We start from the raw sequence: 15,014 nt of genomic DNA, 5'->3' as shown, positions 1-15,014 counted from the left end.
GGAAACCGATTTCAGGAGGTAGACTGGAATTGCATTGAAAGCATAGGAAAAGAGGCAGAACGTCCACAATGATGCACTTGGCCAAAAAGGGCGTATGCGTTTTTTCCTGAATATATTCAGGAAAAAACGCATACGCCCTTTTTGGCCAACCAAGCAAGCTTGCAAAGGAAATCTGCACTACAATGAAGTGTCACTTCCCCCCGGTCAAAAGGGCCATCTGAAAAAAGTGTAAAATCCAGAAAGGCAGGACAGGCCATGGAGAACTGGGAGCCTTGTTATGCTGATGGGTAGGATGTAAATTGCCAACAGCCACTTGGGAGAAGTGTGTGGTGTTTCCTGAAACATCTAAAAAACAAAGCAACAGAGCCTAGGGCACTTCCACTTATGGTCCTGTAGCTTAGGGAAATTAAAATCAAAAAGACACAGCCACCCCAAAGTTTGGGACGCCTCTGTTTACAAGAACCTCGTTTACCGTACAAGTTCAATATTGCAGAAAGTGAAAAATGGATAAAGAAGTTGTGGTACTTACGTACAATGCAATATCACTCAGCAATGAAATCTATGTCATCAGGCCCATAGCAGCATAATGAGTGGATTCAGGTATGATGATTCTAACTGAAATAAGTCACACAGAAAATGAAACATCATGAGATATCACTAATACACGGAATGTAAACTTGGCTACACAGAAACTGAATTACATAATAGAACAGGGACTCAAATTTAGAAAACCATCTTATGCTTGCTTAAGGGGAAAGGTGAGTTGGGGTGCTGCATAAAAGCAGAGTTTGAAATTAGCACAGATACTGTTCCATAAGCCAAATATGGAATAGACAAGACCTACCCCTTGCTCAACGTAATGGATTCAGCAATGAGGTATCACCTCACACCTGGTAGAATAGGCATCATAGAAAATCTACAAACAAAAAATGCTGGAAAGGGTGTGGAGAAAAGGAACCCTCTTCCACTATTGTTGGGAATATAAATTGATACAGTCATTATGGAGAACAATATGGAATTTCTTAAGAAACTAACAATAGAATTCCCATATGATACAGCAATCCCAGTACTGGACATATACCCAGACAAATCCATAAATCAAAAAGAGACATTCACCGCAATGTTCATTGCATCACTATTTACAATATCGAGGTAATGGAAGCAACCTAAATGCCCACAGACAGACGAATGCATAAAGCCGTGGTACATATATAAAATGGAATATTACTAAGCCATGAAAAGGAATGAAATTGGGTCATTTGTAGAGACGTCGATGGATCCAGAGACTGTCATACAGAGTGAAGTAAGTCAGAAAGAGAAAAACAAATCTTGTATATTCATGCATATATGTGGAACCTAGAAAAACTGTACAGATTAACCATTTTGCAAGGCATAAATAGAGCAACAGATGTAGACAACAAACGTATGGACAACAAGGGGGGAAAGCTGTTGGGGGGGTGGTGGTGGGAGGAGTTGAGAGACTGGGATTGGCATGTATACATTTATATGTATAAAATAGATAACCAATAAGAACCTGCTGTATAAAAATATAAAATAAAATTCAAAATTAAAAAGAAATAAAATTTAAAAAATAAAACAGAAAAAACAATTATTCCCTGCACATACATGTATTTATATGAATAATTTATTTCCATGCTTATATCTGTAAATACAAAAAAGAGGAATAAAATCTACCTTGAACCAAAAACGAAAAAGAGAAAAAAAACACAGAACCCACCAGTTACACAGAAGAAAACCGTATCAGGGCACTTGCTCCAGTTGTAAACAATTCTGAAGTTGGTCAGTGGTGGGGAATCGTCTCCCATTCAGCCAGCAGCCCCCACGCAACAAGCGTCCTCATTGCAAAGCTGGGGCACCGTGCCAGGGCATCTGTGAGTAAACGTGAGCTGAGCCCCAGGCCAGTTGCTGCTGAACTATTCCCACCCGTCCCAGGTAAAACACCTGAATATATACAAGGACTTGAAAGCCTAGAGGAAGGGCCATGGAGCCACACGAGTGACAGCATGCCGGCCGACTTGGTGCCTGCAGGCCAGCCAGGATGGTCCTGGCCCTGGGTGCTCTTCTGGAAGATTTCCATTTCCCTGCCTGAGATACCCGTCCTGTCCCTGCCCCCACTGCTTTTTTCCTTCCTCACCTCTGCCCAGGGAGAAATTCCAGCAGCAGGTATGGGTGACACATCCTCTTCTTTAGCAGGTGGCAGCCTGGCAACTGCTGCAGAAAGTCCAGCAGAGCCCCACTCACACTGGGCCACCCACAAAGCCGTGGCCTCTCCCTCCCTCCCACCAGCCCAGCCCCGAGACTGCTGACAGGGCAGAGAAAATGGCGTCAGGCACGGCTGCAGGGGCTCTTGCTGCCTGGAGTGGTATTTATATTGATCTCAACCCAGGCACACCTGGGGAGGGCTGGCCGGCACGGTAAGTCTGCCCAGGTCAGCCAATCATCACCCCTCAGGGGCTCACAGTTGCAGAAAATGGAACTTGCTGAAGCGGCTAGGTCCAAGGAACAGGTGTGGGCTCCCGAGAGTCAGGATAGACAAGGGGCTGCAGCTTTGGCTTGTTTTCTAATCATTTTATCTGGCCCATGAGTGGGAGACAACTTCAAGAGAACCCTCTCCTAATGAGAGGAACCCAGGAGTCAGGGAGAGGAGGGGTGGGTGGTGGTTGGAGACAGAGGCCTGGTGCCCCGGGTGCAGTGGAAGTCTCTGGAAGACCAGGTGGAGGGAGGCCGCACGGAGTGATGCCCAGGGTCACAGACCTGTCACAGCTGCTGTTTGTTAGTTCAAGTCCTGCTCTGAGGTGCTCTGTGTCAGCTCTGAGCGACAGGTGAGCTGGGGGTGCTCTGCAATGAGGGCTATGTGCACGGTTCCTGTGTGCCCAGCCCTGCCACAGTATCTGCAAGGGTAGCTCTGTATCCTGGGAGGGGCCTGACCACGAGAGCCCCGTGGGCTGGGGTGGGGGTGGGGTACCTGCCCAGGTGAGCTCCATATTCTGGGATTGGTCTGACCACGAGAGTCCCATGGGCTGCTGGGGACCTGGTAAAGGATGTCAGGACAGTCAGTGAAGCCACCGAGGATATACCTCCAGTTGCTCCTAATTCCTACACCCTGCTGGTCATTCTACCAACCACCAGGACATGGTATTCTGTATTAGTCTTCAATGATGCCTTCTTTTGTATTCCATTAGTCCCAGAGTCACAAGAAATTTTGGCTTGTGAGTGGCAGGACTCAACATACAACTAAAACAATACTTCCGGGCCGTTCGGCCCCAAGGGTGCAAAAATTCCCACACCATCTTTGGGGAAAGCTTAGCTAAAGACCTAAAAGTTCTACCTCTGGAAAAGGAAACCCTCCTTCAATATGCAGGCGACATTCTGATCGCTAGCCCTACTAAGGAGGCCTCTGAACTACCAAGCCAATAAAGGATAGAAGTTGTCCAAGAAAAAGCTCAAATATCACAGACTGCAGTGACCTGCCTGGGCTTCATTCTCACAGAAGGTCGGAGAAGCCCATCCCAGGAAAGGGAAGAAACCATTTTCAGCCTTACCCCTTTCTAAAACTAGAAGACAGCTTAGGGGTTCCTGGGGAGGCCAGGGTTTGCTGCTTCTGGATCCCTAACTACAGTCTACTAGCTGGGCCTCTATATGAAACACTGAAAGGAAAAGATGATGATCCTTTTGAATAGAATCCAGAAGTGGTCTTTCAAGAATGGAAAGAGCAGTCAATTCAGACCCTTGCCCTGGAACTCCCTAATTTAGCTAAACCCTTTGACCTTTACATTCCCGGTGAAAGGTGAATCGCCATTGGAGAATTAGTGCAAAAACTGGGACCACTTGAAATGGAACAATGCAAGAATGCCATCCAGGTAGGATAAACTACGGTCACTAAGGGGCTTGGCCCACTGCCACATCTGGCCAAGATACTGGCGGTATCTAAAAACCTGGAAATCAGCAGCCCAAAAGGCCACCTCCCTCCTAAGGGAAAAGGACCCCACGTGGTGATCCTAACCACCAACCATGCCCTGAAGTTGCAGGGTTCGCTCCGTGGGCACACCGACCTCGAGTGAGGAGGCCCTCCAACTCCAACATCCAGAGAGATAACCGGGGGCAACAGGGCACCATGACGACTCGTGTGAACATCACTTGACCTGGAGTTTCTCTCATAAAACAACAAGAGTGTGTCCCAAAAGAGTAGACTACTGCTTGCAGGACTTACTGCACCCAGAGGGGAGCTAATAATCTTGGCGGGGGAACAGTATACCACACTGTCACCATAGAAAAGCCTACAGACACCGTGATGATGGTGGCCAATAAGACCGGCTGGACTCCTGTTTACTTCAAAAGGCTGTTGACTCAGTGGCCATCATGGTCCTTGATCACCACTGACCCTGGACTGTCTGGGAGTTGAGCGGGCAGGGCTCTGACACCTGGTGCTGTTTGTACGTTAATTCAGGGGCCTAATTGAAGAAAGCGCAGACTACTGGTCAGAGCATCTAGGCTGGCAGAAACGGTCAGCCTAAGGTGGCCAAACAAATGTGGGGCGGGGTGAAACCGGCCCCCACAGCGTCTCTGCACATCTCTTTCCTGGACCCTTAAAGGTCATTAGAATCTATAACACTTCCAATGCTGGTGCTCAGGTGGACGAGCAGGGAGGCAGGGGTCCTGGGGACAATCAACGTCACCAGGAGGCTGCTGGGGAGAAGCTCTGACCCTCGCCCCAGGGTATGAGGGCTCCCAACTCAGCACTCAGCAGTTACAGAAGAAGGGTCTGCACCCTCAGCACTCCAAGAATGAGGAACGGGACAAAAAGCAGAGGAGGGGTTTGTCCCCAGCAAAGCCCATTAAAAATCCCTGGGAGATAAAAATAGAATCTGGGCAATAAAGTCAAGTCTAACCTTTTTTATCCTTTGTGCTTTGTCTAATTTCACGTGCTCCTAGGGTCCCGCATGCAGAGGTTCCACACCCGGCACTTCAGACCAGATTTCCTAGTGCAGAATGGCTGGGTCGACACCTCAGCTCCTGGGGCCCAGTGCAGACTCCACGATATAGAGCCTGAGCTACAGCCAACCCGGCCCTCGAGAGCTCCGCCCCCTCCCTCCCTCCCACTGACTCTGACAGGATCTCTACACAGCAGCCCAGCCCACAGCCCACGGGGTAGTGCATGCTCTCACCTCTCCATTCTCTGATCAAAATATAAAGTTTCCTTTGCTTGTGAACCAAACTCAGTCTCGATCTGTTGGCCCCAATGACACTGGGAAGGGGGACACATTTTGGGGTCCACTCTGGAGGATCAGTAACAGAAATTGAGACTATTGTAACCTCAATGAACAGATGTGTGAGCCAAACTGTAGTTAACATAGAACAGTGTATAAGGCTCGGGTAAAATAAGATGTTTTTAACACTTCCATTTGATATTTCCATCACTTTTTATAAGCAAGTTCAGTGAAAAGGTTTGTCTTATTTGTCAGGTCAATATTAGAGAAACGAAGTGATTTCTTTCCAAGGATGTACATCTAATAATCTTGGTTAAACCTTCAATCCTGTTTTAAATGCTTTTCCATTGAAAATGATACCTCTCTTTCAGCTCCCCCATTTCTGAGAAGTATAAAATCTTATAATTTATCATTACCAAAGGGGAAAGGTGGGAGGAGGGATAAATTAACAGTTTGGAATTAACACATACACACTGCTATGTATAAAATAGATCATCAACAAGGAACTACTGTATAGCACAGGGAACTACACTCAACATTTTGCAATAACCTATAAGGGGAAATAATCTGAAAAAGAATAGATATTTTTATTGACATCATCTATCAATGACAGTTAAAGTGTAGCCTAAGGGAAGCTGGTGGTGAGTGCTTCTGACCCTGAAGACTTCAATTATCTAAAGTTTGGACTCTGCCTACTTCCCAAGGCCCTTAATGAACATATGTGTAGCCGTAGCTTAAAAACTTCCCCAGTTTGGGTTTCGGGGAGACACTGATTTTGAAAAAGCCCTGGTGTTCTCCTTACATGAATGGGACTCTTCCTACTGCTAAAACATGTCTGTCACACCCAGAGGATGGTATACCGTCTGATCGGGAAGAGTTTGGAAAAGGCATCTCATCTCCTCATCTCCTGGTGCTCGGGTTCACCCCTCCAGCATCTTTACTAACAGTCTCCCCACTTGGAGATGTCAGCACTGTCAACATCCTGTTGCGTACAGTTTGGAATTTGTCCAGAGGATGAAGCGGAAGGATGAGGAACAATGAGAGACAAGTCCTAGGTGTTCAGACAGGCACATGTCATTCTAATTTCCAATCAGGAAGACGAATTGACCAAAGGCTAGGGTTGCCCATGGAAACAGTATAGGGCTTGAGGAAATCCCGCTGCTTTGTGGCCAGTTCCCATAAACACAAGTTGAACAATGGAACTCAGGGGCAGTAAAATTCACAAAACTGCAGAGTTGAAAATATCCATCACTGAAAAATGTCTTGAGGAAAGTCAAAGAAAAGGACTTGTAAGCAAGGGAGAATGGCAGGAAAGGGATTTGAGGAGGTAGAAAGGACTCGCCATTAAGCACAAGAAAAGGAGCTGAACATTGCAGTTGGCCAAAAAGGGTGTATGCGTTTTTTTCTGTATATATTCAAGAAAAGGGCATACACTTTTTTAGCCAACCAAACAGGTGGGCACTGGAAGTCAATACTACAAAAGATATCACTTCGCATCAGTCAGAAGAGCCATCCTCATAAAGCGTAAACAACAGAAATGCAGGACAGGGCAACGAGAAGAGGGAGCCCTGTGAGACTTATAGTGGAAATGTATATTGCCAACGGCCATTCTGGAGAAGTGTATTGTGTTTACTAAAGCATCTAAAAAATGAGCTACAGAGCATAGGGCACTTGCACTCATGGGCGTATATCTTGGGAAAAACAAAAATCGAGAGGACACAGGCACCCCAATGTTTACCCCCTCTCTGTTTAAAAGATCCTCGACTAGGATATAACTTAAATGTCTCTGGAGGGAAAAAATGGATAGAGATGTGGTACTTAGGTAGAGTGGAATATTATTCAGCCTGGAAATCAATGAAATATGGCCAGTTGTAACAACTCCCGAGGAGTTACGTATGATCATTCTAAGTGACAGAATTCAAAAAGAAAAAGACACATATCATAAGCTATCACTTAAAGGTGGAATCCAAAATGGCTACACATGAAATAAATTACAAAACAAAAACATAGTCAAATATGTAGAAAACACGCATAAGGCTGCTAAACGGGAAAGGTGGGGAGGGGTGAGGCATCATCCAGGAGGTTGAAATTAGCAAAGATACCATTCCAAATACCAAACTGATAATCAACAAGGCCTACACGGTAGCTAAAAGAACTGCACTCAGCACACTCAAGTCACCGGAAAAGAATATATACGACTGGTAAGAATCTGAAAAAGAATTTATTGATGTCTCTCTGTACGTGAATCAAGTGGATGTACAGCAGCAAGAAACAGAGCTTTGAAAATCAGCTGTAACCAATATAGTAATAAATTGAAAAAAATAAACGACAGAGAGACAGAGAAAACCTCTTACAAGTTTTCCTCAGGGACGGTGATGCAACATGGATTGAACACATCTAGACCCACAGCAGGATGAGACATAAGGCTGGAAACTGTTTGCGCTAAGAGAAATGTGAGGTTGGGTGAGGAAATGCACACCCTTTAAAGTAATACTACCTGGTACCCATTCAATGGGTCCCAAATCTGCAGGTTCAAGGGATCTTCCTACAGCTAAAACATGCATGGAAAACCCAGAGGACTGTACACCATGTGATCGGGAGATGTGTCTAAAATGCACCTCATTTATCCTCTCCTGGTGCTCCTGTTCACCATTCCAGCAACGCTACTTAGAATCTCCCCACTTGGAGAATCAGCACATTTAAACTTCTGTTTCACACATTTTGCAAATTGTGAGGAGGATGAACGGGAAGAGGGGGAACCAATGAGAGAATAGTTGTAGGGGTTTGGACGGGCACATATCACTCTAATTTCCCATTAAGAATAAGAATTAAAGAAAGGCTCAGCCTGCCTCGCCGGAGCCAAAATAGGGCCTGAAGCAATCCTGCGGGTTTGAGGCCAGCTCACAAAAGAGCAACTTAAAAAATGGAGCTCAGGGTCACTGCAATTCACAAACCTGCAGAGTTATAAATGAAAACTAACATCCAAAAATATGTTGAGGTAAGGCAAAGAAGAGGATCTGAATGCAAGACAGAATTGCAAGAAACAGATTTCAAGAGATAGATTGGACTCGTCTTTAACGCACATGAAAAGCGGCAGAATTTCGACAATGATGCAGTTGGCCCAAAAGGGCGTATGCGTTTTTTCCTGATTATATCCAGGAAAAAAACGCATACGCACTTTATGGGCAACGAAGCAAGCAAGCAATGCAAATGTGCACAACAAAGAAGTCTCATTTCCCACCAGTCAAAAGGGCCATCCTAAAAAATTGTAAAAACCAGAAATGCAGGACAGGCCATGGAGAACAGGGAGCCTTTATACGCTGATGGGCAGTGTGTGAACTGCCGAGAGCCACTCTGGAGAAGTGTATGGTGGTTCCTAAATCATCTAAAAAACAGAGCTACAGAGCATAGGACACTTCCAATCATGGGAGTATATCTAGGGAAGTCTAAAATCAACAAGACACAAGCACACCACAGTTTAGGGCTACTCTGTTTACAAGAACCTCAACTTCAGTACACCTTAAATATCCCAGGAAAGAGAACAATGGATAAAGAAGATGTGGTACTTATGTACAATGGAATATCTCTTCACCATGAAATCAATGTAATAAGGCTAGTAGAAGGATAAAGAGTGGATTTAGGTCCGATAATACTACTTGAAATAAGTCAAACAGAAAAAGAAACATATCATAAGATATCACTTATAGAGGGAGGGTAAATATGGCTGCACAAGAAATGAATTACAGAACAGAACAGTGTCTCACATTTAGAAAACACACTTATGTCAGCTTAAGGGGAAAGGAGAGGTGGGGTGATGCATAAAACCAGAGTTTGAAATTAGCACAGATACCGTTCAATAAACCAAATAGGTATTAGACAAGATCTACACCTTGCTCAATGAACTGGCCTCAACACACCCTATACACTGCAGAGAAATATATCTGAGTAATAAGAATCTTAAAACCCATGTATTGATGTATCTCCATAAGGGAATCAAGTGTGTGCAGAGCGGCACAAACACAGCAGTGAAAATGAGCTAAACCCCATTATAGAAATAAATTTTAAAAACAAAACGCTGAAACAATGAAAGAGAGAAAAATTCTTACAAAATTCGCTCAGGGGCTGTGATGCAACCTGGATTGACCACATATAAACCCACAGCTGGATAAGACATAAGGCTGGACACTTGGGGCTGAGAGGATTGGTGAGCTTTGGTGAGCAACTGCCGAAAGTTTAATGCAATACTTCATGCTACTCATTCCAAGGGTCCCAACACTCCAGGTTGAAGGGAATCTTCCTACAGCTAAACCATGCTTGGGAAACCCAGCGACTGGTATACCATATGATCGGGAAAGGTTTCTAAAACGCACCTCATTTTTCCTCTCCTGGGGCTCCGGATCGACATTCCAGCCACTTTACTAACAACATCCCCACATGGAGAGTCAATGTCTTTAAGTTCTGGTATTGCACAGTCTGCAGTTAGTGCGGAGGATGAATGGGAATAGGGGGAACCAGTGAGAAACTAGCTGTAGCGGTTTCAATGGGCACATGTCACTCTAATGTCACATCAGTAAGAAGAATTAACCAAAGGCACAGCAAGGTGCCCCAGAAGAAAAATAGGGCTTCAAGGAATCCTGTGGTTATGGGGCAAGACCACAAAAATAAGAGCTGAAAAATGGAGCTAAGGGCCACTGCAATTCAAAAACCTGCAGAGTTATAAAGGCCAACTATTTTCAAAAAATATATTGAGGTAAGGCTATGAAGAGGCATTGAAAGCAAGGCAGAATTGCAGGAAACCGATTTCAGTAGGTAGACTGGAATTGCATTGAAAACATATGAAGAGAGTCAGAACCTCGACAATGATGCACTTGGCCAAAAAGGGCGTATGCGTTTTTTCCTGAATATATTCAGGAAAAAACGCATACGCCCTTTTTGGCCAACCAAGTAAGCTTGCAAAGGAAATCTGCACTACAATGAACTCTCACTTCCACCGGGTCAAAAGGGCCATCTGAAAAAAGTGTAAAATCCATAAAGGCACCACAGGCCATGGAGAACTGGGAGCCTTCTTATGCTGATGGGCGGGATGTAAATTGCCAACAGCCACTCGGGAGAAGTGTATGGTGTTCCCTGAAACATCTAAAAAACAAAGCAACAGAGCCTAGGGCACTTCCACTTATGGTCCTATAGCTTAGGGAAATTAAAATCAAAAAGACACAGCCACCCCAAAGTTTGGGACGGCTCTGTTTACAAGAACCTCGTTTACCGTACAAGTTCAATATCGCAGAAAGTGAAAAATGGATAAAGAAGTTGTGGTACTTACGTACAATGCAATAACACTCAGCAATGAAATCTATTTCATCAGGTCCGTAGCACCATAATGAGTAGATTCAGGTATGATGATTCGAACTGAAATAAGTCACACAGAAAAGAAACATCATAAGGTATCACTAAAACACAGAATGTGAACTTGGCTACACATGAACTGAATTACAAAACAGAACAGGGTCTCAAGTTTAGAAAACCAACTTATGCTTGCTTAAGGGGGAAGGTGAGTTGGGGTGCTGCATAAAACTAGAGTTTGAAATGAGCACAGATAAATTTCCTTAAGCCAAATATGGAATAGACAAGAGCTACTCCTTGCTCAACGAAATGGACTCAACACCCCATATTAAACGCCTAAGAATATACCTGACTAGTAAGAATCTTAAAACGTATGGATGGCTATGTCTGAAAGAGAATCAAGCGTGTGTACAGGGGCATAAACACAGCTGTGACAGGATTGGAGAGGTTCAGTGAGCAAATGAAGACCCTTTGAAGTCATATTGCATGGTACCCATTCCACGGGTCTCAACTCTCCAGGTTTAAGGTATTCTTCCTTCAGCTAAAATATGCATGTGGAACCCAGAGTATGATCAACCGTGTGATCGGGAGTCGTGTTCAAATATGTCTCAGTTTTTGTCCCCTGGTACTCGGGTGCAACATTCCAGAAGCTTTACTAACACTCTCCCGACTTGGAGAGTCAGTGCCTTTAAACTCCTGTTTGGCCCAGTTTGTAATTTCTGTGGAAGATGAATAGGAATAAGGAGAACCAATGACAGACTAGCTGGAGGTGTCTGGACGGGCAAATTTAACTGTCATTTCCCACCAGGAAGAGGAATTAACCAAAGGCTCAGCGTGCCATGCCAGAAACAGATTAGGGCCTGAAGCAATCCTGCGGTGTTGCGGCCAGCTCACAAGAAAGCGAGTTGAAGAAAGGAGCTCAGGGGCACTGTACTTCACAAACCTGCAGAGTTATAAATGACAGCTATCGTCCAAAAATATAGTGAAGTAAGGCTGCCAAGAGGACTTGAAAGCGGGGCAGAATTGCAGGAAACCGATTTCAGGAGGTAGACTGGAATTGCATTGAAAGCATAGGAAAAGAGGCAGAACGTCCTCAATGATGCACTTGGCCAAAAAGGGCGTATGCGTTTTTTCCTGAATATATTCAGGAAAAAACGCATACGCCCTTTTTGGCCAACCAAGCAAACTTGCAAAGGAAATCTGCACTACAATGAAGTCTCACTTCCCCCCGGTAAAAAGGGCCATCTGAAAAAAGTGTAAAATCCAGAAAGGCAGGACAGGCCATGGAGAACTGGGAGCCTTGTTATGCTGATGGGCGAGATGTAAATTGCCAACAGACACTCGGGAGAAGTGTATGGTGTTTCCTGAAACATCTAAAAAACAAAGCAACAGAGCCTAGGGCACTTCCACTTATGGTCCTATAGCTTAGGGAAATTAAAATCAAAAAGACACAGCCACCCCAAAGTTTGGGAAGGCTCTGTTTACAAGAACCTCGTTTACAGTACAAGTTCAACATCGCAGAAAGTGAAAAATGGATAAAGAAGTTGTGGTATTTACTTACAAAGCAATATCACTCAGCAATGAAATCTATGTCATCAGGTCCTTAGCAGCACAATGAGTGGATTCAGGTATGATGATTCTAACTGAAATAAGTCACACAGAAAAAGAAACATCATAAGATATCACTAATACACGGAATGTAAACTTGGCTACACAGGAACTGAATTACAGAACAGAACAGGGTCTCAAATTTAGAAAACCAACTTATGCTTGCTTAAGGGGAAAGGTGAGTTGGGGTGCTGCATAAAACCAGAGATTGAAATGAACACAGATAAAGTTCCTTAAGCCAAATATGGAATAGACAAGAGCTACTCCTTGCTCAACGAAATGGACTCAACACCGCATATTAAACGCCTAAGAATGTACCTGACTAGTAAGTATCTTAAAAGCTATGGATTGCTATGTCTCCGAAAGAGAATCAAGCATGTGTACAGGGGCATAAACGCAGCAGTGATAGGATTGGAGAGGTTCGGTGAGCAAATGAAGACCCTTTGAAGTCATATTGCATGGTACCCATTCCACGGGTTTCAACTACCCAGGTTTAAGGTATTCTTCCTTCAGCTAAAACATGCATGTGGAACCTAGAGTATGATCAACCATGTGATCGGGAGACGTGTTCAAATATGTCTCAGTTTTCGTACCCTGGTACTCGGGTGCAACATTCCAGACGCTTTACTAACACTCTCCCGACTTGGAGAGTCAGTCCCTTTAACCTCCTGTTTGGCCCAGTTTGTAATTTCTGCGGAAGATGAACAAGAATAGCGAGAACCAATGAGAGACTAGCTGGAGGTGTCTGGAAGGGCAAATTTAACTCTCATTTCCCACCAGGAAGAGGAATTAACCAAAGGCTCAGCGTGCCGTGCCGGAACCAGATTAGGGCCTGAAGCCATCCTGCGGTGTTGCGGCCAGCTCACAAGAAAGCGAGTTGAAGAAAGGAGCTCAGGGGCACTGTAATTCACAAACCTGCAGAGTTATAAATGACAGCTATCGTCCAAAAATATACTGAAGTATGGCTGCCAAGAGGACTTGAAAGCGGGGCAGAATTGCAGGAAACCGATTTCAGGAGGTAAACTGGAATTGCATTGAAAGCATAGGAAAAGAGGCAGAACGTCCACAATGATGCACTTGGCCGAAAAGGGCGTATGCGTTTTTTCCTGAATATATTCAGGAAAAAACGTATACGCCCTTTTTGGCCAACCAAGCAAGCTTGCAAAGGAAATCTGCACTACAATGAAGTCTCACTTCCCCCCGGTTAAAAGGGCCATCTGAAAAAAGTGTAAAATCCAGAAAGGCAGGACAGGCCATGGAGAACTGGGAGCCTTGTTATGCTGATGGGCGGGATGTAAATTGCCAACAGACACTTGGGAGAAGTGTATGGTGTTTCCTGAAACATCTAAAAAACAAAGCAACAGAGCCTAGGGCACTTCCACTTATGGTCCTATAGCTTAGGGAAATTAAAATCAAAAAGACACAGCCACCCCAAAGTTTGGGACGCCTCTGTTTACAAGAACCTCATTTACCATACAAGTTCAGTATCACAGAAAGTGAAAAATGGATAAAGAACTTGTGGTACTTATATACAATGCAGTATCCCTCAGCAATGAAATCTATGTCATCGGGCCCGTAGAAGTATAATGAGTGGATTCAGGTACGATGATTCTAAGTGACATAAGTCACACAGAAAAAGAAACATCATAAGATATCAGTAATACACAGAATGTAAACTTGGCTACACAGGAACTGAATTCCAAAACAGAAGAGGGTCTCAAATTTAGAAAACCAACTTATGCTTGCTTAAGGGGAAAGGTGAGTTGGGGTGCTGCATAAAACCACAGATTGAAATGAGCACAGATAAAGTTCCTTAAGCCAAATATGGAATAGACAAGAGCTACTCCTTGCTCAACGAAATGGACTCAACACCCCATATTAAACGTCTAAGAATGTACCTGACTAGTAAGTATCTTAAAACCTATGGATTGCTATGTCTCCAAAAGAGAATCAAGCGTGTGTACAGGGGCATAAACTCAGCAGTGATAGGATTGGAGAGGTTCGGTGAGCAAATGAAGACCCTTTGAAGTCATATTGCATGGTACCCATTCCACGTGTTTCAACTACCCAGGTTTAAGGTATTCTTCCTTCAGCTAAAACATGCATGTGGAACCCAGAGTATGATCAACCGTGTGAACGGGAGACGTGTTCAAATATGTCTCAGTTTTCCTCCCCTGGTACTCGGGTGCAACATTCCAGACACTTTACTAACACTCTCCCCACCAGGAGAGTCAGCGCCTTTAACCTCCTGTTTGGCCCAGTTTGCAATTTCTGCGGAAGATGTACAGGAATAGCGAGAACAAATGAGAGACTAGCTGGAGGTGTCTGGACGGGCAAATTTAACTCTCATTTCCCACCAGGAAGAGGAGATAACCAAAGGCTCAGCGTGCCGTGCCGGAACCAGATTAGGGCCTGAAGCCATCCTGCGGTGTTGCGGCCAGCTCACAAGAAAGCGAGTTGAAGAAAGGAGCTCAGGGGCACTGTAATTCACAAACCTGCAGAGTTATAAATGACAGCTATCGTCCAAAAATATACTGAAGTAAGGCTGCCAAGAGGACTTGAAAGCGGGGCAGAATTGCAGGAAACCGATTTCAGGAGGTAGACTGGAATTGCATTGAAAGCATAGGAAAAGAGGCAGAACGTCCACAATGATGCACTTGGCCAAAAAGGGCGTATGCGTTTTTTCCTGAATATATTCAGGAAAAAACGCATACGCCCTTTTTGGCCAACCAAGCAAGCTTGCAAAGGAAATCTGCACTACAATGAAGTCTCACTTCCCCCCAGTCAAAAGGGCCATCTGAAAAAAGTGTAAAATCCAGAAAGGCAGGACAGGCCATG

At 44.5% G+C, this 15,014-nt stretch overlaps 1 long non-coding RNA gene across 3 annotated transcripts in view; it reads right to left on the bottom strand.

The window, feature by feature from the left end:
* Nucleotides 1-522: 522 nt before the first annotated feature.
* LOC137225899 (uncharacterized) overlaps nucleotides 523-15,014 on the bottom strand; it is a 443,427-nt gene continuing 428,935 nt past the window's right edge. For all 3 annotated transcript variants that reach the window (XR_010944083.1, XR_010944081.1, XR_010944082.1), the window contains exon 3: nucleotides 523-615. This is a non-coding gene — a long non-coding RNA (uncharacterized lncRNA). The remainder of the gene's footprint in view (nucleotides 616-15,014) is intronic.

Source organism: Pseudorca crassidens, chromosome 6 (genome assembly GCF_039906515.1).
Source record: "Pseudorca crassidens isolate mPseCra1 chromosome 6, mPseCra1.hap1, whole genome shotgun sequence".
In the NCBI taxonomy this organism is placed as follows: domain Eukaryota; kingdom Metazoa; phylum Chordata; class Mammalia; order Artiodactyla; family Delphinidae; genus Pseudorca; species Pseudorca crassidens.
This window is presented reverse-complemented; position numbering and strand designations above follow the sequence as displayed.